The 27,562-nt window shown below is 36.8% G+C and overlaps 1 protein-coding gene and 1 pseudogene across 2 annotated transcripts in view; both read left to right on the top strand.

Annotated features, from left to right (window-relative positions):
• SCEL (sciellin) overlaps positions 1 to 27,562 on the top strand; it is a 311,451-nt gene that overhangs the window by 53,921 nt on the left and 229,968 nt on the right. The gene's annotated exons all lie outside the window — the stretch shown is intronic.
• On the top strand, positions 3,626 to 6,943 carry LOC123839249 (clusterin-like; annotated as a pseudogene).

The raw sequence follows: 27,562 nt of genomic DNA, 5'->3' as shown, positions 1-27,562 counted from the left end.
ATTCTACTCAACATCTCAATTTCCTTTAGGATACTGATTGATAGCATAGCTCTTGGGATTCCTCAGGCTGTAATATTTTAGGAGGGGCAAATTTTGCATTCCTTAATCATTATACACATAACCTCAGTTGAAGTATTTGTAATTATAACTTTTTGAGTACTTGCATGTGCCTGATACCTTGTATGCCTTATTCCTAAGTCTTAAAGTTATAGGACAAGGTAGGCATTATTATTTGCATTTTACAGATGAGGAACTTGAAGCTCAGAGAAGTTAGATAATTTAGCCAAGGTGATTGTTTATAAATGACAGAGACTTAATTTTGAGTTTGACTCCAAGGCTCACATTGCTATTTCCATTATACCTATGACCTCTCTTATCTCCACCATGCACATTGGATTCTCTTTTGTTAGTCTGATTACTTAGCTGGAATCTCTTAAGTTTTTCAAAAGTAGATGCTATATTGTATTCTTTTATCTCCACTGCCTAGCATAGTGTCAGGCACATGGGAGACATGCAAGATATTTTTTGAATGAGTGGATAGAGGAGAAATGTCGCTTACCTGTTAACCTGTATTTCTATTCTTTGGGAATACACATCAGGTCTTTGATGTCATATTTACTCCCCCATTAAAGTCCTTCATGCTCCCTTTCCCTTTTTATCACTGGCCCTCACTTTCATGTACTTGATTTTCTTCTATATTCATTCCTTGCTGAACATTTGGACGTATCACATATCAGAGACAAACATGTATCTGGCAACTTGGAAATGGTAAGAAAATAAAAATGCAAATAATGATCGTATCTATTTGGTGGATCTGGGGTTAAGAGTAGTGGGAAGACATTGTTAAAAGCCACTTAAATCTTCCCATACTTTCTCTTAACATGTATTGTTTTATTTGGATACACTACAGGTGGTGTTGATTCTGTCCCTGCCAATCGTAAAATGAGGAGGTTCCACTTTATATATTTTAGCATGCATACAGTAGATGCATTGAGTTAGTTGTTTGTCATACGTTATTGTACACACTGAAGCATATATACTTGCTTTAGAGAATGGCTTGAGAAATACCAAGTGAAGGATGTTAAATAACATGCCTGGACATTGTAATTCTCCTCATCTCCTTAGACATGGATCAGGTATGCTGATCTATTTTATAAAATGTTTAACAAAAATGCTGGCCAAACTTAAGAGCCACAGTGTTCACTTGCAGCAGGATGTTCTATGGTAGGGAAAATGCAATCCAAGTCTTTGTTTTTATTCATGTAGTAATGCTTTGGCTTCTGCCTTTGGGCCTCTAATAGGGAAATAATCAACTCAGAAGTCCTAGAACACCGAAATGTTACAACTAAACAAGAAAGTATTAGATTAGAGAAGAAATCTGACTCCACATTTTTTTAAATTTTCTGACTAGTTTATTCTTATTAAACTTTCCTCCAGCGTCTTATTTTGAAAAATGTCAACTCAACAAAAAGATCAGAAGAGTAGTAAAATGAATATCCATATACCCTCCTCCCAGATTAACTAATTGTTCACATTGTGCCACATATGTTTTATCCCCTTTTATAACTAATGATAGTTACTTTTTGAAGCATTTAGTGGAGATAACTAATAAAAATTTCACACTCATTTTATTGCCTTTAGTAGCAACTAGATTTATAAACTCTATGAGGGTAGGAACCAGGCCTATCTTGCACACTGCCGCATCCCTGGCACCTAACATAATGTTTGGCATGTAGTAGGAGCTCAATAAATATTCATTGACTGATGGGCTGAGTTGTTCTTTATACATTTGACCCTGACTAGCTGCACAAATCAATTGAAGTTTGAAAGAAATTAAGTCAATCTGATCTTAAAGCAAAATATCCAAAAGTGTACTCCAGTTTTAAGGGAAATATGTCTAAATCCTCCTCTTATTTCTCTGGACACTTATTACAAAGCCTTCATCACACAGGTACTTATTAAGTATTCCCTGAAGAAAACTTGGTTAGAGTATTCAAAATAGTCCTGACTATGATCAAACTTTGGAAAATAAGCCTCAATGATAAAAACTTAGAGAGTGAGTTTATTCAGCCTGGGACAATTCATGAATGTATCTGGTGTCTTAGCTGGTCCCTGTTGCAAGATTAAGTCCTAGAGCTGGAATTCAGGGGAGAGGAAGAACAATGAACACAGAACAGGAAAAAAACAGCAAAATTAATTAAAACTACTATACAGGAATTCTTAGACATAGAGAATACCTTCTTTAGAGTGAAGGCCGTTAAGTTTTGAAATTGGAGGATTTATAGAGATAATTCTTTTCTGTAGATCTTCTCTTCTGTGGAGGAATCCACTATAAAGTAGAGTTTCTAGTCTTTTACATGTTTCTTACTAAAATGACCACATCTAAACATACCAAATAGATAAAAAGAATGTCAACAGAATATTTTCTCTTTGCCTACTTAGTAAAGTTCAAATATCTTAGCATATAATTCAAGATCCTCTGCAAAAATAACTCCCAACTACCTTAATACCTTCACTTTACCTGTTTCATGCCTAGCTTGGGTTGGTCCAAGAGTGGTGGTCCAGAGTTTTCCTAACCATGTTCCATGGAACTCTAGTGCCCCTAATAGAAAGCATCTAGCATCTCTAATAAGAACATCTGGTGTTAAAAATTTTGCATGGTGAAAAAGTTTGGGAAATGTTTCATATTAGATCCCTGACCCACCTACTGTAGGTTCAATGATAAATGAACCTTATTAGCCCAATCAGAACTACATTAGCCCAATTAGAAGATCTAAAAAATTCTACAGTGAGAAACCAGTTTAATGTATAGTTTACAAAACTTACTTGACCAAGGAATTTTTTTTTGGATAGCAGGATACTTATTAACGTCATGAAAGATACTTGTGTTCTCCAGAATAGATTGCAGAATGCTGCTTAACCATACTTGGGATTCCTTGAATGTTGCTCATGCCATCTCACTGGAATAACTTAGTTTATTTAGAAAAAGCCCCCATCCTTAAAAAGATATTCCAAGGGACTTACAAGAAGGAAGCCACAAAAGATAGGGAGTACTTGTGGAACTAATTCTGCAATTTAGACCCATGTCTAAATGCTCTCCAAGGTCTGTAATCAACTGTCTATTATAAAGTTGGAAGCACAGTCTTTAAGTACAGTTCTTCTGCATTCTCTCCTTATTTTGACTAATTTCAACCTCAGAACTTGGTGTCATTTACATTTTAGTCTTTGGGATAAAGATTTTTAGAATCAAGGAATTTGTACAATAATCCTATGTGTGGAGTGATGGAATGATATTTGAAGCAAATTGTTTCCATGAAGTTAATAGCATTTGGTAAGTTCTTAAGTGGCACCTGTTGAGTTTTGTAGGATTTATTCAAATGAGTGTCAATTATTGAAAGAATGACATACATCTTTGGGCATGAATCATGAAGGTTTGCAGCCAGCCCCAAAGGGTTTGTATATGAGGCAGAGTGCTGTAAATATGTGCCTCACCATGCTTACCATCCAGCGTTGCCAGGAGCAGCGAATGGTCAATTGGTGCCACTAATTGAGACCTCCTGGGATTCCATGATTGCAGAGGGAGGCCTGAGGAAGACTCTCCTGCTGCTGGTGGGGCTGCTGCTGACCTGGAAGAGGATGCCCTAATGATACCAAGGATTCTGAAATGAAGCTGCACGCGTCCCAGGGGGTGTGCAATGATACCATGGTAGCCCTCTGGGAGGAATGTAAGCCCTGCCTGAAACAGACCTGTATGAAGTTCTGTACACACGTCTGAAGAAGCAGTTCCCACATGGCTGGCTGTCAGCTTAAGTTGTTCCTGAACCAGTTCTCCCATCTACTTCTGGATTAATGGCAACCGCATGGACTCCCTGCTGGAGAAGACCAGCGGCAGACCCATGCCCTGGACTCATACAGGACAGCTTCAACTGGACATCCAGCATCATGGACAAGATTTTCCAGGACAGACTCTTCACCCGTGAGCCGCAGGATACTTCCACTACTCACCCTTCCGCTCATTCCAGGAGAGGCCTGTCTTCTTCAATCCCAAGTCCTGCATCACCCAGAACAGAATGTGTTTCCCTGCATATTAACCCTTGAACTTCCACAACATGTTTCAGCCCTTCTTTGACATGACTTACCAGGCTCAACAGGCCATGGAATTCCCTACCACTTCCCAGTGGAATTCACAGAAGACAACCAAAACCATACTGTGTGCAAGGAGATCCATCACAACTCCACAGGGTGCCTGAGGATGAAGGACCAGTGTGACATGCCAGGAGATCTTGTCAGTGGACTGTTTGGCCAACAACCCCTCTCAGGTCCAGCTGTGACAGGAGCTTAACAGTTCCCTCCAGCTTGCTAAGAAGTTCACCAAGCTGTACCCTGAACTGCTGCAGTCCTCCTAGGAGAAGATGTTCAACACATCCTCTCTGCTGAAGCAGCTGAATGAGCAATTTATCTGGGTGTCCCAGCTGGCTAATCTCACTCAAAGTGAAGACCCAGTCTATCTCCAGGTAACTATGATGACTTCCCAGACTTCTGACTCCAATGTTCCCTCTGGCTTCACCTACTAAGGTGGTTGCAAAACTCTTTGATTCTGACTTCATCACTGTGATGGTCCCAAAGGTCTCCAGGTACAATCATAAGTTTATGGAGACTGTGGCAGAGAAAGCTCTTCAGGAATACCACAAAAAGAACTGGGAGAATGAGATGTGAACATTACCTCTCCAAATATAGGGTGTCTGAATTCAGTTGCCCCCAAGATGAGCCATAGGCCCTTAGAGATTTCTGCATATCACCAAGTGACCAGGCCTTGCTTTGAGGCCCTCCTGTCCCCTCACCCAGCCTTTCCTCCCTCTGGACACTTCACTGTAATGCCTGTGTTAACGAATCATGGGAAGAAATCCCACTAACTCAATAAAACTGCCAGTAATCTGAAAAAAAAAAAAAGAAAAAAAGAAGAATGACATACATTTAAATAAAATAAAATGAGAATCTTTCTTGGTGAACAGAAATGACCTTTATTGAGGTCATTATATGCTTGTGTGCTTATTTAGAGAAATAGAGAATGGATGAACTGTTTTTTAAAAAAGATTTTATTTTTTATTTATTTGACAGAGACACAGCGAGAGAGGTACACAAGCAGGGGGAGTGGGAGAGGGAGAAGCAGCCTTCCCGCCAAGCAGGGAGCCCGATGTGGGGCTAGATAACAGGACCCTGGGATCATGACCCGAGCCGAAGGCAGACACCTAACGACTGAGCCACCCAGGCGCCCCATGGATGAACTTTGTATTGAATACTCATTACTTTGTTGGTTTCTCTTTTTCATGTTTCTGCACATCTTGTGAGCAGAGGTAGTGATAGCCTTTTGTTCTGGATGATCTTTGCAAAGATGTCTGAGAGTGAACAGAAGATAGAGATAATATCTCTCTCTGGAGCAGAGGGCCAATCTGTTTGCTGTCCAGTGATTATTTTCATTATTGTCCTCTTGAGCAGCTTTGGACAGGTTTTCTTGTAGCCCAATCTCTTGTAAGAAAAAGTTGGGATTTCTCAAGCTCAGGGTATCTCAGCTGTGATGCAAACCCATTGGGTAAGTAGTATTTGCCTAGGCTGCTCAGTGTAACCTATGGAACTTGAGGGATAAGAGGAACCAACACAAACATGAAGTTCAAGGTGTTGACTGTGCCATGAATAACACAATCTTTTGTCTCCAACCCAAGAGTCATGTGTCTTCTGCCACTATCCAGAAAATTATGGCAGACTAACTTGTCAGTTTGCAGAGCTTGGTAAAAATCTCAGAGCTGTAACAATGTTGTTGTTGTTGTTGTAACAATTTTTTGACAGTTGTAGGAAGCATCCTCTTCCAGGATATGGGTTTGGAAGGTTTTTTTCCTGGATGTCATCAAGGCTTGACCTGAATCAGGATCCCTGGTGTGGATCATTACTAGATGATCAGGGTGGGGCAGAGTTGAATTTGGAGGGAAAAGCATTGCTGGCCTGAGGCAAATATCAAGTGAACTGGGTTATCTGTCTTATCTAAGAAAAGCCATCTAAGCTGGGTTTGAAGCAGACCTGAGTGAGTGAACAGACTAGGAAGTGGGCAGCCCTCGAGAGTTAGGGATGGCTCACGTAAGCACATATCCCAGACAAAAGTGGTCAGAAGCAGGATGGCAAAAAGCAACCACTTGTGATTCCTTTCTATTCCAGAGCATGACTTTTCATCCAGAATGGGCTCTTTTCCCTCCTCCAAAAGTGACCTTTAGGTAAGAGTTCTAGTTCTTAAATTGCTAAGTCTTTGGGTTGTTCTAACTCCAGATCTGGCAGGCCCTAGTCTTTGTCATTATTAGTGTTTAAAAGAAAATGATGTTCTTTGCCTGATCAGGAACATTGGCTGAGCCCTGATATTTTCCTTTTTAGGGTATGTTTGTTCCTGGTGTCCAGTTGTCCAGGCTCTTCTCCAGGATAGGCTTCTGCTCCTGGGACAAAGTAACCCTTCACTGTTGGGGTGAAAGTATGACACTTTGAGCCTTAAGAGATCACTCTGGACAAATAAAAACAAACAACCAAACAAACAAAAAAGTTAATAGTGGTTTCAATAGTAACAAATTTCCAAATGACATGTCATTCAATTTTCTCAGTATAAACAGTTACGGTTCCCTCAGGGATTTGGAACTGTTGGTTGTGTTCTTTCTAAAGGGGAATGTGGTTAAAATAACAACCGTCAGTCCAAGCGGCAGGCCAAAGCAGTGGTGGGTAAGCCTCTTTGTACTCATAAATAGACTTATAAAAATGGATATGCCGTGAAATGCAATGGCCACGGCGTGATCATGTGAAAGTGTGTGGAGAAATTTCCCCAGTTATTTCAGATGCTTAATTTTGGCCCTAATTATTGTGACCCTCTGAATAGCTTATCAGTTATTCTATCAATGTTATTGGCAGGATCAACACAAATACAAATTTTTATTACTTTTTTTTGAGAGAGAGAGAGGGGGAGAGAGTGGGGAGGGGCAGAGGGAGAGAGAGAATCTTAAGCAGGCTCCATGCTGAGTGCAGAGCCTGATGTGGAACTCCATCTCAAGACCCTGAGATCATGAACTGAGCCGAAATCAAGAGTCAGACACTTAACTGACTGAGTCACCCAGCACCCCACAAATTTTCATTACTTTAAGGAGAACATTTAGGAGCAGTTTATCTTAGAAATGTATACTCATATGTTGCCTTTCACTTTGATTATTCTTATATAATATGCTTATATAATCTTATATATAAGCAGTGGGGGACATGCTTCTGGTAGTTGAATTTGGAATAAAAAAGGCAACATGAGTGAAAAAACAAAACAAAACCTGAAGTATAGGCCTTGGTCTCAAAGCTGGCTGTCATAAACCAAGTTCAAAAGCAATCCAAGAGAAGCAGCTAGAATGAGATGGCATTAGGAATTCTAGGCCACATTAGCTCTTAGGACAGCTAGTTAAGATGGAAGACCACCTGATTAGAAGCGCAGGAAAGCAAAAGAAATGTTTAGCTTGGTGACAGAGAATGGGAAAAGCAAATACAGGTAGGACTATTCAGGCTTATCTGTGGCTCAGGGTAAGTAGGACAACTATAAGCAAAACAAAGCACCAGACGAGTGCCTGACCAGACTGCTTTAACAGAGCAAACTAGGTGGACAGGGAGCTATAAAGAACCTGCAAACTATAACCCAGTCTGTTCTGTGCCTGGTGATAGCTGTGTTGTTAGGAGCACTGGGAGCAAGACTGGGGCTCTTTGTGTCTCCCTCCTTCGGCTAGAGAACAAAATTTCTCTGATGGGGAGGATTCCCACCAGGCTGGGTTGGTTAAGAGCCTCTTAGCCAAGTCTGGGATGAGTATAAGCAAGAGTAGAGCTAAAGCTAAATGTAGTAATTCAGAGAGGAGATTTATATACACTATCAAACCGAGGGACCGGAAGGTATCAGAAGTTCTGGGAAGGAGTTGGGGTAAGCATTCCTTTTCATTCAGTGTATATTATATGCCAGGCTCTATGCTAGGTTTTGGGAATACAAAGATGATAAGACAACACCTCTGATAATTTAGAGTACCATAGCTGAACTAGACAAACTGATTGCAATGAAGTGTGGTAAGAACTGTGGTATAAAGATTACTATACAGGACTCTCCAGGAGTACACAAGGTGGTGGTGAAGGGCACAGATTGTAAAAGATGGCTTCCTGGAGGAGGTAATTATCAAGTTGTGTCAAAAAAAATGAGTAGAGGAGAGGCAAATAAAGATGAAGATTTTCTAAATTGAGGTTTGTGCAAAGCCTGTGAATTGAGAGAAAGCATGATGCATCTGGAACCTTCAAGGTTTCAGGGTAAATGAGGCTGGAGAGCCATAAGGAGCATCACATATTCTTAAGTGGTAGAGAAACTCAACCACTCAGTTTTAGGTTTCTCAAACCAGCTCCAATCATGGATAATAGTGGCTGTCTTAATTATCTTTGTACCCTTCTCTAGACAAGCTGATCTTGTGAGGATTTCCTCATCATGGAACAGAGTCTAAGCTCTCTCTTCAAGGGCTAGAGGGTGTAGAAGGAATAGAAATGGCCTCTTTATTTCATATATACCCACATTTTGAGATGTTAGCACTCTTCCCCTTTGACTTTGGAATGAGGCCACAAACCAGCATACCCAGGTAAACCCATGGTGACTTTTTTCCGTGAGTTCTCCCCTTAGCAAAGGGATATGAACCCATACATGTCAATAAATAGCAGACTCTGGGGCATGCGCTAATGACAATTTTTGGACATTTTCCCCTGAGGAGGACAGGTCTATTATATCTTTAAGTCTTACAGTCTTTGGACTGAATTTGTATTTACCGTCTTCCTTTCTGGTTTAAAGATGTTGCAGAAAATGAAAATGTCATGTTTGTTTGGTACTGCTTAGATATTATCTATGGTGATGGATTGTTGCTATGAATATGTGAGTTGCTATGAATGCTCAAAAAGGCAGAGTGTGGGTTAAAGTGAAAGTACAAGAACACTGTATTAACCATAAGATTCTGATGGTTCTGGTGCTAGAAGACAAGTTATAAAGCTTGCATTGCCCACCTTATGTGGCTATTTGTAAGATTAAATCACAAAATGTATATGAAAAGGAGGTGTCCCTAGGATACTGTATAAACATAAGATGTTATTATTTGACTTGCTCCTTGTCTAGCTTTCAAAAAAAAGAGCATTTTTTTCTTTTGAAATATATCTTTTAGCTAAGAATGAGTTACCATGGTATTAGAGCTACTTTAATGAAACATTAACAAATAAATGAAAAAAATGATAAAATGTTGTTGTTTATGAGTTTTTAAAAAATTCCAATAAAGTTAACATACAGTGTAAATGAGTTTCAGGTGTACAATATAGTGATTCAACACTTCCATACAATACCCAGTGCTCATCACAGCAAGTGCACTCCTTAATCCCCATCACCTATTTCACCTATCCACCCACACATCTCCCATCTGGTAACCATTCATTTGTTTTCTATGGTTAAGAGTCTGTTTGTTGGGGTTTTTTTCCCCTCTCTCTCTTTTCCTTTGCTTGTTTGTTTTGTTTCTTAAATTCCACATATGAGTGAAATCATATGGCCTTTGTCTTTCTCTGACTTATTTTGCTAAGCATAATACTCTCTAGTTCTAGCCACATCATTGCAAATGGCAGGATTTCATTCTTTTTATGGCTGAGTAGTATTCCATTGTGTGTGTGTGTATACCACATCTTCTTTATCCATTCATCAGTTGATGTACACTGGGGCTTTTTCCATAATTTGGCTATTACTGATAATGCTGCTATAAACATCATGGTGCATGTGCCCCTTTGAATCAGCATTTTTGTATACTTTGGGTAAATACCTAGTAGTGCAATTGCTGGGCCATAGGGTAGTTCTATTTTTAACTTTTTGAGACATCTCCATACCATTTCCACAGTGGCTGCACCAGTTTTCATTCCACCAATGGTGCAGGTGGGTTCCTTTTTCTCCACATCCTTGCCAAAATCTGTTGTTTCCTGTGTTATTAATTTTAGCCATTCTGACAGTTGTGAGGTGATAGTTCATTGTAGTTTTGATTTGCATTTCCCTGATGAGTGATGTTGAGCATCTTTTCTTGTGTCTGTTGGCCATCTGTATGTCTTTGGAGAAATGTCTGCTCATGTAATCTGTCCATTTTTGAATTGGATTGTTCTTTTGGGTGTGGAGTTATATCAGTTCTTTTTATATTTTGGATACTAACCCTTTATTTGATATGTCATTTGCAAGCATCTTCTCCCATGCTGTAGGTTGCCTTTCAGTTTTGTTTATTGTTTCCTTACCTATGCAGAAGTTTTTATTCTGATGAAGTCCTGATAGTTTAGTTTTGCTTTTATTTCCTTTAGCTCAGGAGACATATCTAGAAGAATGCTACTATGACCGATGTCAGAGAAATTACTGCCTGTGCTGTCTTCAAGGATTTTTATGTTTCATGCCTCACATTTAGGTCTTTAATCCATTTTGAGTTTATTTTTGTGTATGGTATAAGAAAGTGGTGCAGTTTTATTCTTTTGCATGTAGCTGTCCAGTTTTCCCAACACCATTTGTTGAAAGACTTTTTTCCCATTGCATATTCTTGCTTCTTTTGTTGAAGATTAATTAACCATATAATTGTGGGCTTATTTCTGGGTTTTCTATTCTGTTTCATTGATCTTTCATTGATTTGCCAACTTTTGTGCTAGTACTATACTGTTTTGATTACTACAGCTTTGTGGTATAACTTGATGTCTGGGATTGTAATACTTCCAACTTTGCTTTTCTTTTTCAAAATTGCTTTGGTGATTCAGAGTCTTTGTTGTTCCATATAAATTTTAGAATTGTTTATTTTAGTTCCGTGGAAAATTCTTTTGGTATTTTGATAAGGATTGCATTAATCTGTAGATTGCTTTGAGTGGTATAGGCATTTTAACAATATTTGTTGTTCCAATCCATGAGCATAGGAGGTCTTTTCATTTCTTTGTATCATCTTCAATTTCTTTCATCAGTGTTTTATAATTTTCAGGGTGCAGGTCTTTCACCTCTTTCATTAGCTTTATTCCTAGGTATTTGATTATTTTTGGTGCAATTATAAATGGGACTTTTTTTTTAATTTGTCTTTCTGCTGCTTTATTACTAAGGTATAAAAATGCAACATATTTCTACATATTGATTTTGTATACTGTGACAAAATTTGTATCCTGAATTCATTTATCAGTTCTAGTAGTTTTTTGGTGGAGTCTTTAGGGTTTTCTATATATAGTATCATGTCATCTGCAGATAGTGAGAGTTTTACTTCTTCCTTACTAATTTGAATGCCTTTTATTTCCTTTATTGTCTGATTGCTGCGGCTAGGACTTCCAGTGCTATGTTGAATAAAAGTAGTGAGACTGGACATCCTTGTTTTGTTCCTGACCTTAGGGGAAAAGCTCTCAATTTTTCATCATTGAGTATGATGTTCACTGTGGGCTTTTCATATATGACCTTTATTATGTGGAGGTATGTTCCCTCTAAACCTATTTTGTTGAGGTTTTTCTTTTTTTTTTTTTATCATGAATGAATGTTGTACTTCATCAAACGCTTTTTCTGCCTCTATTGAAATGATCATATGGTTTTTATCCACTCTTGATGTGATGTATCATGTTGATTGATTTATGAATATTGAACCACACTTGCTTCACAGGAATAAATCCCACTTGATCGTGGTGAATGATTTTTTTGATGTACTGTTGGATTTAGTTTGCTTATATTTTGATGAGGATTTTTGCATCTATGTTATCAGAGATAATGGCCTGTAATTCTCTTTTTTTGTGGTGTCTTTATCTGGTTTTGGTATTAGGGTGATATTGGCCTCATAGAATGAATTTGGAAGTTTCCTGTTTTCTTCTATTTTTTGGAATAGTTTGGGAAAAATAGGTATTAACTCTTCTTTAAATGTTTGGTAGAATTTGCCCACGAAACCGTTTGGTTCTGGACTTTTCCTTGTTGGGAGGTTTTTGATTACTGATTCAATTTCATTGCTGGCAATCAGTCTGTTCTAATTTTCCATTTCTTTCTGCTTCAGTTTTGGTAGATTACACATTTCTAGGAATTTATCCTTTTCTTCTAGCTCGTCTAATTTGTTGGCATATATTTCATAATATTCTCTCACAATTGTTTGTATTTCTGTGGTGTTGGCTCTTATTTCTCCTCTTTCATTTCTGATTTTGTTTATTTGAATCATCTCTTGTTTTTGATGAGTCTGGCTAAAGGCTTATCAATTTTGTTGATCTTTTCAAAGAACCAGCTTTTGGTTTCATTGATCTGTTATATTGTTTTCTTAGTTTCTATATCATTTACTTCTGCTCTAATCTTTATTATTTCCTTTCCTCAGCTGGTTTTAGGTTTTGTTTGTTGTTATTTTTCTATGTCCTTTAGGTGTAATATTACATTGTTTATTTGAGATTTTTCTTGCTCCTTGGGGTATGCCTGTATTTATTATAAATTTCTCTCTTAGAACAGCTTTTGCTGTATCCCAAAGGTTTTGGACCATTGTATTTTAATTTTCATTCGTCTACATGTACTTTTTGATTTTTTTCTTTGATTTCCTGGTTGAGCCAGTCATCGTTTAGTAGCATGTTATTTAACACTTTATGTATTTGTGGTCTTTCCTGATTTTTTCTTGTGGTTGATTTCTAGTTTCATAGCAATATGGTCAGAAAATATTCATGGTATGACTGCAATCTTTTTGAATTTGTTGCAGCTTATTTTGTGGCCTAATATGTGATCTATTCTAGAGAATGTTCCATGTGCACTTGAAAAGAATGTGTATTCTGCAGTTTTAGGATGGAATGTTCTGATGAATATATCTGTTAGATCCATCTAGTCCAGTGTGTCCTTCAAAACCACTGTTTCCTTGTTGGTTTTCTGTTTGGGATCTGTTCAAAGATCTAAGTGGAGTGTTAAAGTCCCCTACTATTATTGTATTACTATCAATTAGTTGCTTTATGTTTGTCATTAACTATTTTATATGTTTGGGTGCTCCCATGTTAGGTGCATAAATATTTACAATTGTTTTTATCTTCTTGTTGGATTATCCCTTGTATTATTATATAGTGTCTTTGTCTCTTTTTCCAGTCTTTGTTTTAAAGTCTATTTTATCCAGTATAAGTATTGCTACTCTGGCTTTCTTTTGACATCCATTTACACGATAAATGTTTCTTCATCCCCTTACTTTCAATCTGCAATTGTTTTTAGGTCTGAAATGAGTCTCTTGTAGGTAGCATATAAGTGGGTCTTGTTTTTTTATCCACTCTACAACTGTTTTTTAAACAGTTTCTTAAAGCATTGAATAACATTTAGGGTTTTTTATCTGTATTTTGGGCTCTACCTGCAAACTGGCAGATATTTGATTCCATAATTCAATATATTTTGATGAAGTAGCACTGAAATAAGTAGCAATTTTTTGAAAAATAATTATTTCAAAAAAGAGTGTTAGCTTTGACAGAGAGAAAGGTATTGGTAATTTTCAAGGATGCATTAAAAAATGGGTAAAGAATTCAGACAGGAAGCAGTAGAAGTGAGCATACTGCCTCTTCTAAAAGTTTAGATGTTCAAGGGAGATGAGAGGTCAGGAAATATATGGAGGTGGGGAGAGATCTGCTCTCAGCAAAGGGTGATGCTTGATGCATAAGTATTGCAAAAAGAACACAGATCTTCACTTGGGCAATCATCAGTATCAGGGATTAACTATCTGCCCCAAACTCCTCCTATCAGTCATCTGCCCTGCTTGCCAAGCTATGCAAACTTCCAGAGGGAATCCTTTGTGGGCAGAAGGAGTATTTTCCATCGACAGTCCCTCATAAGGCAGTAGACATTGACTTGGGCCTTGCAAACCTCCCAAAATCAAATGTCTAGAGCAGAGCCTTTTTTTCTGATTTTCTCAACCAGAGAAGGAGTCATGTTAATAACTGCAGAGGCAACCTGCTTCCACAAGAACATAGGTGCAGGACAGGGTAGGGTTTCTTTGTCCCTCCTTGTTCAAGGAAATACATTGCTTACACTCAGTAGGGAGCATTGACTTCAGAGTTATCAAAAGTATTATTTCTAATATTTCTACAAGCCGAACACTATTCAAAATGAACTTGTTAATTTCAAAGAAGAAGTAGTTTCCTGCATTTTATGTAACAAAACTGTATAAATGGACCAGTGTCACACTAGTGTTTAAAAAGAAAGTGCAAAAAAAAAAAAAAAGTTAAAGCTCTTGAATATTTAGTATGGCTGGGAATTATATCATATTGATAATATGTTAACCCAATGTTTTCAATGAAGTGTTCCTAATTAGTGCTCACAGATAATCTAATTCTATTCATAGGGGAATACATTTGAATACCTTTATAATATCACCCACAGTCAGAAGATTTTTTTAAACAAAAATTCATAAGTACATTATGAAAATTCTCTTTCAGTGCATTAGTTATTAAATTCTAGAACCAAAATACTAACATTGTTTTCTCAAAACAATATTTAGTTTAATGAATAAAGTACAGTAGTCATGTCAAATGGGAGATTATAGTTAATGAAAAACTGCTTAATAATTTTGAACATGCAAGTAATGAGTTTTAACTTTGTATTTTATTATATTAAGAAAAGAGGTCAGAAACTTTTTGAAGATAGTGCCTATGTAATTTCATACATGGCAAACTTGTTTTGACGCTAGTGTGATAGTGCATATGCTGAACAGATATTTCTTGCAAATGGGTGTGGTGAGGTGAATATCTGCAGAGTAACTGGTTTTTTCTGTTGGCCCAGAGACTTGTGTCTGCGTGTGTCTGGAATGTTAAGCCTGATCCATGGAGTATTTGGGTATTCTTTTCTACTGCAGAGTGGATCTAAAGAGGCTAATCTTCAGTTTTTTGAGGAACCTCCATACTGTTTTTCAGAGTGGCTGCACCAGCTTGTATTCTCACCAACAGTATAGGAGGGTTCCCCTTTCTCCGCATCCTTGCCAACATCTGTTGTTTCCTGACTTGTTAATTTTAGCCATTCTGACTGGTGTGAGGTGGTATCTCGTTGAGGTTTTGATTTGGATTTCCCTGATGCCGAGCGATGCTGAGCACTTTTTCATGTGTCTCTTGACCATTTGGATGTCTTCTTTGGAAAAATGTCTGTTTGTGTCTTCTGCCCATTTCTTGATTGGATATTTGTTCTTTGGGTGTTGAGTTTGATAAGTTCTTTATAGATATTGGATACTAACCCTTTATCTGATATGTCATTTGCAAATACCTTCTCCCATTCTACCAGTTGTCTTTTGGTTTTGTTGACTGTTTTTTTTGTTGTGCAAAAGCTTTTTATCTTGATGAAGTCCCAATAGTTCATTTTTGCCCTTGCTTCCCTTGCCTTTGGCGATGTTTCTAGGAAGACGTTGCTGTGGCTGAGGTCTAAGAGGTTGCTGCCTGTGTTCTCCTTTAGGATTTTGATGGACTCCTGTCTCACATTGAGGTCTTTCAACCATTTGGAGTCTATTTTTGTGTGTGGTGTAAGGAAATGGTCCAGTTTCATTCTTCTGCATGTGGCTGTCCAATTTTCCCAACACCATTTGTTGAAGAGACTGTCTTTTTTCCATTGGACATTCTTTCCTGCTTTGTCGAAGATTAGTTGACCATAGAGTTGAGGGTCCATTTCTGGGCTCTCTATTCTGTTCCATTGATCTGTGTGTCTGTTTTTGTGCCAGTACCATATTGTCTTGATAATTATAGCTTTGTAATAGAGCTTGAAGTCCGGAATTGTGATGCCCCCAGCTTTGCTTTTCTTTTTCAATATTCCTCTGGCTATTCAGGGTCTTTTCTGGTTCCATACAAATGTTAGGATTATTTGTTCCATTTCTTTGAAAAAAGTTGACGGTATTTTGATAGGGATTGCATTAAATGTGTAGATTCCTCTAGGTAGCATTGACATCTTCACAATATTTGTTCTTCCAATCCATGAGCATGGAACGTTTTTCCATTTCTTTGTGTCTTCTTCAATTTCTTTCATGAGTATTTTATAGTTTTCTGAGTACAGATTCTTTGCCTCTTTGGTCAGATTTATTCGTAGGTATCTTATGGTTTTGGGTGCAATTGTAAATGGGATCGACCCCTTAATTTCTCTTTCTTCTGTCTTGTTGTTGGTGTATAGGAATGCCACTGATTTCTGTGCATTGATTTTATATCCTGCCACTGTACTGAATTCCTGTATGAGTTCTAGCAGTTTTGGGGTGGAGTCTTTTGAGTTTTCCACATAAAGTATCATATCATCTGCAAAGAGTGAGAGTTTGACTTTGTCTTTGCTGATTTGGATGCCTTTTATTTCTTTTTGTTGTCTGATTGCTGTGGCTAGGACTTCTAATACTATGTTGAATAGCAGTGGTGATAGTGGACATCCCTGCCATGTTCCTGACCTTAGGAGGAAAGCTCTCAGTTTTTCCCCATTGAGAATGATATGGCTTTTATGATATTGAGGTATGTACCCTCTATCCCTATACTCTGAAGAGTTTTGATCAAGAAAGGATGCTGTACTTTGTCAAATGCTTTTTCTGCATCTATCGAGAGGATCATATGGTTCTTGTTCTTTCTTTTATTAATGTATTGTATCACATTGATTGATTTGCTGATGTTGAACCAACCTTGCAGCCCAGGGATAAATCCCACTTGGTCGTGGTGAATAATCCTTTTAATGTACTGTTGGATCCTATTAGCTAGTATTTTGATGAGAACTTTTGCATCCATATTCATCAAGGATATTGGTCTATAATTCTCCTTTTTGATGGGGTCTTTGTCTGGTTTTGGGATCAAGGTAATGGTGGCCTCATAAAACGAGTTTGGAAGTTTGCCTTCCATTTCTATTTTTTGGAACAGTTTCAGAAGAATAGGTGCTAATTCTTCTTTAAATGTTTGGTAGAATTCCCCTGGGAAGCCATCTGACCCTGGGCTCTTGTTTCTTGGGAGATTTTTGATGACTGCTTCAATTTCCTTAGTGGTCTGTTCAGGTTTTCTATTTCTTCCTGGTTCAGTTTTGGTAGTTGATACATCTCTAGGCATGTATCCATTTCTTCCAGATTATCTAATTTGCTGGCATATAGTTGCTCATAATATGTTCTTATAATTATTTGTATTTCTTTGTTGTTGGTTGTGATCTCTCCTCTTTCATTCATGATTTTGTTGATTTGGGTCATTTCTCTTTTCTTTTTGATAAGTCTGGCCAGGGGTTTATCAATCTTGTTAATTCTTTCAAAGAATCAGCTCCTAGTTTCATTGATCTAGTCTACTGTTCTTTTGGTTTCTATTTCATTGATTTCTGCTTTGATCTTTATTATTTCTCTTCTCCTGCTGGGTTTAGGCTTTATTTGCTGTTCTTTCTCCAACTCCTTTAGGTGTAGGGTTAAGTTGTGTATTTGAGACCTTTCTTGTTTCTTGAGAAAGTCTTGTATTGCTATATACTTTCCTCTTAGGACTGCCTTTGCTGCATCCCAAAGATTGAAAATACCATATGACCCAGCAATTGCACTACTGGGTATTTACACCAAAGATACAATGTAGGGACCCAAAGGGGTACGTGTACCCCAATGTTTATAGCAGCAATGTCCACAATAGCCAAACTATGGAAAGAGCCAAGATGTCCATCAACAGATGAATGGATAAAAAAGACGTGGTATATATATACAATGGAATATTATGCAGCCATCAAAAGGAATGAAATCTTGTCATTTGCAACGATGTGGATGGAACTGGAGGGTATTATGCTGAGCGAAATAAGTCAATCAGAGAAAGACATGTATCATATGACCTCACTGATATGAGGAATTCTTTTTTTTTTTTTTAAAGATTTTATTTATTTATTTGAGAGAGCAAGAATGAGAGAGAGTACATGAGAGGGGTGAGGGTCAGAGGGAGAAGCAGGCTCCTCGCTGAGCAGGGAGCCCGATGCGGGACTCGATCCCGGGACTCCAGGATCATGACCTGAGCCGAAGGCAGTCGCTTAACCAACTGAGCCACCCAGGCGCCCGATATGAGGAATTCTTAATCTCAGGAAACAAACAGGGTTGCTGGAGTGGTGGGGGGGTGGGAGGGATGGGGTGGCTGGGTGAACGATGTTGGGGAGTGTATGTGCTATGGTGAGCGCTGTGAATTGTGTAAGATTGTTGAATCACAGACCTGTACTTCTGAAACAAATAATACATTATATGTTAAAAAAAAAAAAAAAAGAAGAGGATAACAGGAAGGGAAAAATGAAGGGGGGGAAATCGGAAGGGGAGATGAACCATGAGAGACTATGGACTCTGAGAAACAAACTGAGGGTTCTAGATGGGAGGGGCATGGGGGGATGGGTTAGCCTGGTGATGGGTATTAAAGAGGGCACGTACTGAATGGAGCACTGGGTGTTATACACAAACAATGAATCATGGAACTCTACATCAAAAACTAATGATGTAATGTATGGTGATTAACATAACATAATAAAATTTTTAAAAAATAACCTTTAAAAAAAAAAGAGGCTAATCTGATCTTAGCTTGTATGTAAAATGCGCCCCCCACCCCAAACCCTGGGAGATTAGGGTATGCATAGGATTTTAAATACATGCTAAGGCGGGGCTGGAACTGACTGGTTTATCAAGCACATTGACAGATGGGGAGATCCTTTGAGTACCTGTAGAACCAGAAACTGGACCTTATGGATTTTCTGTTTCTTAAAAAAAAAAGTTGTTAAGGAAACTTAAAAAAATTGAAGTAGAATATACATGCTGAAAAGTGCACAAATTAAGGTATGTTCATTTATTGATCATTGAATGGTAGCTCCTTGTTTCCCTAATACCAGCATTTAAGGCTCAAAATTTCACTCTGAGCACAGTTTTAATTACATCTCACAGATTTTGATATGTCATAGTTTCTGTTACAATTCAGTTCAAAATTTTTTTTGTGAGTGATTCTTTGACCAATGGGTTATTTATAGGCAAACTGCTTTTTGTCAAATATTTGGGCCCTTTCTAGGTATTTTTTTAATTATTGATTTTCAGTCTTGTTTTATAAGATTAATGATTTAAATGCTTTGAAATTTGTTGAGACTTGATTGCTTGGTTAATTTTGGCAAATGGTTTATGTGCACTTGAAAAAAATATGTATGCTATTGTATATAGCAGTTAAATGAGGCTCATTAATCATGTTCTTAAAATCTTCCAATCTGATGATTTTTTTCTTGCTTGTTCTTTCCTTTACTGAGAGACATGTATTCAAATCTTCAAACCTAATTGTGATGCATCCATTTTTTTATTCCATCAATTTTTGCTTCTTTTGAGGCTGTTTTATTAGAAGCACACATACATTTATAATAGTTCAGTCAATCTGGTGGATTGACCCTTTTATCTTTATAAAATATTTGCTCCCTCTAGTACTGGTTCTTTTTTTCCCTGATATTAGTTAGCTCTAGCAACTTTTGTTGTGTTTTTGCATTGTATACATTTTCCCAATATTTTGTTTTTAACCCGTGTCCTTGTGTTTAAGGTGTGTCTCTTGTAAGAAATATATAGTTGAGTTTTATATTTTAATCCAGTCTGATGGTCTTTTCAATTGGAGAATTACATCCAAATTGCTGATATTTTTGGTTTTAAATCTAGCATTTTATTATTTGTTTTCCATTTGTCCCTCTGTTTTTTCTTTCTCTTTCTTGCCTCTTTTGAACTGATGAAATATTTTATCAATCTATTTTCTCCTCTATCAATTGTTGATTATGCATGATTTTATAATGTTTCTATCAACATGACAGCATGCATTCTTGACTTAGTAGAGTCTACAAATCTTAGTACTTTTATCACTCCCTAGTAATGTCAAGAACTTTAGAACACTTTCACTCTATATAATACACTTCTGCATTTTTTCTTCTATTCCATATATGTATATTTTAACTCCCTCTTGGAATATTATTATTGTTTTCTGCCATTACAATTATTTATAGTTTCTTTCTGTTGCTTTTCATTCTGTCTTGCACTTCTGTGTTTCTACCTGGGATTATTTTTCTCGTGTCCAAAGAAATATGTTTAATATTCCTTTTAATACTAGTCTGCTAATGATGTGTTCTCTCAGTTTTTGTTTGCTTTAAAGTGCATTTCTTCTTTGTGTTTTTAAAAAAACAGCTTTATTGAGGTACAATTTATATACCAGAAAAATCATCATCTTCTTTTACTTTTTTTCTCTTTCCTTCACTTAAAAAAATTGTGGTAAAATGCACAATATAAAATTTACCACATTAGCCATTTTTAAGTGTATAGTTCAGTAGTGTTAAGTATATTCACATTATCATGCAAAAAATCTCTAGAACTTTTTCATCTTGCGAAACTTCTTCACTTTTGTGGGGTATAGGAATATAGCTTGACAATTATTTTCTTTCAATATTTATGATACATCAGTGTCAGCATTACTGTTACCTATTTGAAGGAAATGTTTTTTGTTTCTTTGCCATAGAAAATTCCATTATTTGGTTATCTGTGAATCCATTTTGTTGTCTACTTTGTTGTTGTTGTTTTGGCTTTTAGTTGTTGGTAATTTGGTCTTGTCTTCTGAGATGCCTGGTAACTGTTGAATGCTGGATATTAGGCATAAAAAATTATAGACATTTGGATGATTTTATATTCCTTCTAGAGAGGATTTACTTTTCTGTTAGTAGGCTTTTTATCTAAGGGTAGATTTCCTTGATTTAATCAACCATTAAGATGATTTGTGGTGGAATTTCAGTCCATGTAAGCTTCATCATATTTTTGTCTGTCTCAATCCTGGGACATAGCCTTTCTGGGGTTTAATGCAAAGCTGAGGTGTTTACCTTGATGATTATTGAGCATCAGCTTTTATCTTTTCATCCCTGTGAACATGCTGAATGCTCTGAGCTTGAAAGCTAATTCTCTACTTGGCCACTAAGCGCTATGGTGGTTAAGTATTGGCAAGTTTCTCAAGGAGCAAATTTAGGAAAATGTTGAGCTTCTCTTCTATGAACTTCTCTTCTTTGTGTTTCCCTCTGTGATGTTGGCCCTTTTAAGGCCATTGCTTTGTAGTGCCTTCAAATAGCTGATTTTTTTTATTTTATTTTTTATTTTTTATTTTTTTTAAAGATTTTATTTATTTATTTGAGACAGAGAGAATGAGAGACAGAGAGCATGAGAGGGAGGAGGGTCAGAGGGAGAAGCAGACCCCCCGCTGAGCAGGGAGCCCGATGCGAGACTCGATCCCGGGACTCCAGGATCATGACCTGAGCTGAAGGCAGTCGCTTAACCAACTGAGCCACCCAGGCGCCCCAGCTGATTTTTTTTAAATAAGATTTTGTTTAGCTTCTTGGTGGGAGTGTCAGTCTGATATATAGCTGGAAATGGATATCCTCTGGAATTTCTTTAGGTCAGAGTGAACCTAAGTATGCAGATTCTCTTAGGTGGAAATTCAGGTCTGACTAGAACTTGTATGTGGCTTTTCATCTCTCTGGGATGTGCCATCACCAAGTTTTATCTCAGTGAGAAAATGGGCTAAGAATATTAATTAATATTTCACAGAAATAATATAAATGTGGCAAGGAAATCTATAAACAAATGTTCAATCTCAATTAGTATTAAGAAAATGGAAATTGAAACAAGGAGATGATTTTCCTCCATCAGATTAAAAAATTAATTTTCTTACTATTGGTGGGAATGTAAATCAATCAAATCTACATTAATAAAGATAACTGACATTTATTGAACACTTCTTGTATGTGTCATGAGCTGTTTTAAAAGAAGGAAAAAATACTCTATCAACTAAAGGAAAACTCTGTTTTTCCTACTCATTACATTCACACAGAACATTTCTGTGACCGGGCATTTGGTTTTTTTTTCCCAAACGAATCAATTCTCTGACACCAGCTGAATGTTGTACAATTCAGTTGTACCTGAAGTAGGTACAATTCAAACTACCTGGAGTTAGTGTCAGATCCCACAAGTTAAGGGCTCAGTCCCACAAGACTTCCCCCACTTCAGACATCAATAGCAAATCCCAGGTTGTTAATCTCTACTTCTGACTGACCAGCTGTAAATTGAAAGTTCCCATGACCTCCTCCTTGGGTTCAATAATTTGCTAGCCTGGCCAACAGAACTCGGGGAAACACTTACTTACATTTACCAGTTTATTATAAAGGTTGTAATAAAGGATACAGATGAATAACCAGATGAAGAGGTGCAAGGGTGAGGTCTGGAAAGGTCTTAGGTACAGGAACTTCTTTCCCCTTGGAGTTGGGGTGTGTCACCCTCATGGCATGGGATACATTCACCAATCCAGAAGCTCTCCACACCCTGTACTTTAGGGATTTTTATGCGGGTTTCATCATGTAGGCACGATTGATTATTAACTCATCTTCCTGTGTCTCTCCCCTCTCCAGAGAATGGGTGGTGGGAGGGGAGTGGGACTGAAGGTTACAAGCTTTTAACCATGCCTTCATCTTGGCAGTGGCCAGCCTCCCTCCAGGAGCCCACCAAGAATCACCTCATTAGAACAAAAGATGCTTCTGTTACCTAGGAAATCCCGAAGGATTTAAGAGTTCTGGGTCAGACACTCTTATCACTCAGGAAATTACAAGGATTTTAGGAGCTCTGTGTCAGGAAACAGGGTCAAAGACCAAATATTAGCAGGAACCAGGAAGAGTTCACAGCTCTTCTAAACACTTTATATGTATTATTTATTCTCACAATGTTATGAAATGAATACAATTATCATTAATCCTATTTGTAGAAGGAAAATCTGACATACAGAGAATTAAACAGATGCCCAAGATCACTCAAATCATCAGTGACAGTGCTGAGATTAGGACCCAGGGAACCTGCCTGGAGTGTTCCACACCCTTCTACACTAATTTAGATGGCCTCTCAATTCTAATTCTAAAACTTCATCCTATAGACATGGTCACACAAATGTACAAAGAGGCATTCACAAAGAAGTTCCTTGTAAATTTGCTAATAGTTAAAAACTGGGAACAGACTAAATATTCATCCATATGGAATTGTAAAAATAGTCTCCATGCAAAATATCCAAACAATGGAATACTCTGCATCAGTTACTAAGAACACAGTAGATCTCAATTTACCAACATGGAAAGATGTCCAAGATATAGTTTTAATAAAGGAAAGGTAAAAAGGCATTTCTGTGAAAAAATTAAGTATCTCTATATAGGTATATGTTGAATATACATGTTGATATACACACCATGTTGATATACACACCCAATTAATAGTGGTTTCCTCCTGTGGGTAGTGGTGAGGGAGGATTTTTGCATTTTGACTTATACATGTCTTGTTATTATTTGTATTTTACATATTGAATATATATTCCTTTTGTATTATCTAAAACATTTTTATGTTATGAAGATTTTAAGCATACACAAAAGTAGAAAATGCAATAATGAAACTCCACATATGTATCATTTAGAACAGTGAACAATTATCAGAGTTTTACTTTATTTACTTCATTTTCCTACGTCCCTTTTTTTCTTTGCTAAAATGCCTTACAGCAAATCTCAGGCAGCATACCATTTCGTTCCTAACTCAGTATGTGTCAATAGAATCATAGAAGTTTTATTACACAACCACAGTGCCATTATCATACCTCACAAATTGACAATAACTCCTTGGTATCATGTAACACCCAGTCTGTAATCAAATTGCCCCAATTGTCTTAAAAACATTTCTTTACAGTTGGTTTGTTTAGAACAGGATTCAAACTAGTTTCTCAAATTGTGTTTAATTGTTAGATTTTTTTTGCCACTTTTTACCTAAAATAGTCCCATCACTTATTTTTTTATGCACTGACTTGTAATTTAGCAATTATTATAAGAATTCAAACATGGATTCTCATAGCTACTTAAATTATACAGCAACCCATGTCACACATTAAATTCTATGGAAATAAGACATATTTGTATTTCTTCCCTTCATCATCCATCAATACTGTACTTATCAATAGCCAGTATTTATTGAATGTCAAAGGTGGTTTAAGCAAAAGGCATTTCTTCCTTTCCTCCCTCCCTTCTCCTGCCTTTCTTTCTTCCTTCCTTTCTTTCTTTCTTTCTTTCTTTCTTTCTTTCTTTCTTTCTTTCTTTCTTTCTTTCTTTCTTTCTTTCTTTCTTTCTTCTCTGGCTATAGTCAGGAGTCATTGGTGTGGAAACCAACTTTTTTTTCTAAAAATTATAGTAAATTTTAAATACCTTAGCTTTGAAAACCTCAGAAACTTCAAGAACTTTCAAAGACGGGCAGGTCAACATAATTACAATCTCAGACAGAATTATTCAGGACAATTTAAAAGTATTCAATGCATAATAAATAAAGCTTTGCATCATTGTGTACAGCATTTGAGAGAGAATGCCAAGATGGCACAGAATTATTCTCTCTGATCCAATGAGACCTATTTAGCACTAATGGGGGGAAAATAGCAAATGAAAGCAGAAGTGCAATATTATATCAGGGAAAATATCCTAATGGACAGATTGATTGGTTAATGGAAAATTCCCAAGAGAAGCAATGTTAAGGCAATTGAAATATGTAATTAAGAGGACAGAGAACACTAGAGGAGAAATAAATGTGCTGTTTGTAATTCTCTACACAGTCCTGCATAGATCAATTCCTGTTTAGAACATTTTGTCTTTATTTTGGAAAAAGATAAAAACTAGCATTGTTGTATTCTTAGTGAAAATGTATCTAGAAAGAGAACAGAATGCTTATAACTAGATTTTGTTTTCATTCCTCTTGCTGATTTTAGAGTGTGCATTCTAGAAATTCCCAAAGGAAGCTCACATTTCAGTCTCATTCACTCACTTCGATATCATAAAATTACAATATTGTAATGATACTATGAATATCTGTAGAGCAGTGACATGCATTCAGTTTATTGCAAGTTGGAAATAGAAAATTAAAGTCAAGTTTATGTCTGTTTATATGAAGAATGTATTCCAGTAAGCTAAATCAGTCTGTATTGACTTCACTTTGATTGTTGACGGTAGAAATAAGTTTTCACAGCATCACTGTGCTTGCTGTGATGGATGCTGACCGAGAAGGAGAGAAGTGAGACACACTCTTTAGAAGCTTTGTATCAGGAGTATGATAATTGACTTGCTAGCCCAACTAATCTGTCTTCAAAATAATAGGTTATTTTGTATTATGAAACTCAGAATATACCTTTTCTATTATATGTCTTTTTAACATTATTTGGTGGAAAATTTGAAATTATAGAATGACCTGAGACACCTCAAGAATTTCACCAAAGCCCTTTGAATTAAGATTGGGCATATTAAACAGAGGTACAATGTATTAGTTGAATCAAATTTTTTTCACTTCTAGTGAAAGAGACCAGTTTAGGACTGAATAGTGATTTAGCTTTCATTTAGCAATATACTGGAATATAAATCACTCAAATTTACTGTATCTAGCTTAACGTGCCTATCTATTTTTTGCTCTGTGTTGTGGCCAAAGCATTTAGATATGGCCAGAGCATTTAGAATTTAAATCAAATTTCAGGAGCAGGGGTAAGTGCAAAAAAATATAATGGCTTGTTGATGGGAATAAGGGTAATTGTGAAAGTTTACAAACTAATTATAAGGAAGTGCCTACCTAATTACGCTCATTATACTTGCATTACACCCATTAGATGTATTTGTTTATTTAAACTTGCTGACCATAAACTAGGACACATCTATGTGAATGATGAGAAATGATCAGACAGGCAGTTAATTTTGATCCTGGAATTCGAAGGAAAAAAAAAAAAGCCTGGGAATAGAATCTGAAGTCTATTACCAAGGTATTGAATCAACCTGAAAACATTCTACAGATGTCAAAAGAAAGTCTATATGGAAACAGCAATCTTCATACTTGGCAAAAATAAATTCAAATGAAAGGTAATTGAGCCTAATGAATAGATAATTTGCGACACGGTGTTATATTTTCCCTTGTTCTTTGTACCAGCTATACACTGTGCTTGATGATCTCTTTTGTGTCAGAGTATCTGATTCACAGGGTGTTCACAAATCAAAACCATAATCCAGTAATATTTATTCTTCCATGGGCGTAAAGCCATATTCCCTTTATAAAGTCGCATCAACTATTTCTGTAATTATATGGTTGCATCTTATTCTTTAGCAATATGTCTACTAAATTACATTCATGACACAATGGCATTGCTTGTTGATATCAAGATAATACTAAACTATGAGTCTCTTAAGGCAGAGACCTTATTAATTACTCTTATATGCCTAGTATACATGGTAGGCATGGCACAAAATACAGGGAACGACCTCTAATATAGATGAGATAAAAGTGTTATCATCCTAGTTTTAAGGCAATGGATTTCTTTCCCCACTGACTGGCTAGAATCCTAGGTACCTAATGGCTGGTTAATACCTTCAGAGGTTGGGATTACTAACACAGCTCACGAAATGCACCGTGTTCTATGTGTTTAAGTTAAAACTTCAGGGAGGCAGGACTCTTACTCCAGGATTCCTATATATAGTCCTTCTCAAATTGATTGAAGGCTTTCCAGTTAAAGGGTGGTAATTTAGAATTTCACTGCTTCAGAAAGAGTAGTAATTTAACATTTTACTGTTTCACTATGGTGCAAAATAAGACTATTATTGATAAAGTATTGTAATTCCAAATCTCCATTTATTTCAGGCGTTGCAGACTTTTTAGAAGTTAAGAAGTTGTTATGAATGTTAGTAATTCTTAATATTGGTGCCAGGTTTGAAACTTCAAGTGATATTTCTCATTCTACAGTCTGTGGAAAGTATGTTTTGTATTTTGTTTTGTTTTTAATAGCATTATTGAGGTATAATTGACATACAATAAGCTGCATATATTTAAAGTATAAAATGATGTTTTAACTTATTTATTTACCTGTGAAACTATCACCATAATCATGATAGTGAGCACATCCATCACACCCAAAAGTTTTTTTGTAATCCCTCATTTCTCCTGTCTTCTCTACCCCATCTCTCCAAGAAATCTTTGATCTATTTTCTGTCACTATAGATTAGTTTTTATGTTTCAAATGTAGTATAAAAGGAATTGTGTAGTACGTACTCTTTTCGTCTATCTTCTTTCACTTAGCATAATTATTTTGGACTCATCTATGTTACTGTGTGTATCAATCAATAGTTCATTCATTTTTATGCTGAGCAATATTCCATTATATGTATGTGGTACAATTAATTTATCCATTTACCTATTAATGGACATTTGCGTTGTTTCAAGTTTAGGGTTGTTATAATATAGCCACTATAACATTCTTTTTTTTTTTAAGATTTTATTTATTTATTTGAGAGAGAGAGAATGAGAGACAGAGAGCATGAGAGGGAGGAGGGTCAGAGGGAGAAGCAGACTCCCTGCCGAGCAGGGAGCCCGATGCAGGACTCGATCCCGGGACTCCAGGATCATGACCTGAGCCGAAGGCAGTCGCTTAACCAACTGAGCCACCCAGGCGCCCCACCACTATAACATTCTTATATAAATCTTTGTATGGACATGTACTTTCA

This window comes from Mirounga angustirostris, unplaced genomic scaffold (assembly GCF_029215605.1).
Source record: "Mirounga angustirostris isolate CCGP_5_RB_7025 unplaced genomic scaffold, mMirAng1.0.hap1 SCAF_3, whole genome shotgun sequence".
Taxonomy (NCBI): Eukaryota; Metazoa; Chordata; class Mammalia; order Carnivora; family Phocidae; genus Mirounga; species Mirounga angustirostris.
The sequence above is the reverse complement of the archived record's forward strand: the minus strand, read 5'-3'. Positions and strand labels throughout refer to the sequence as shown.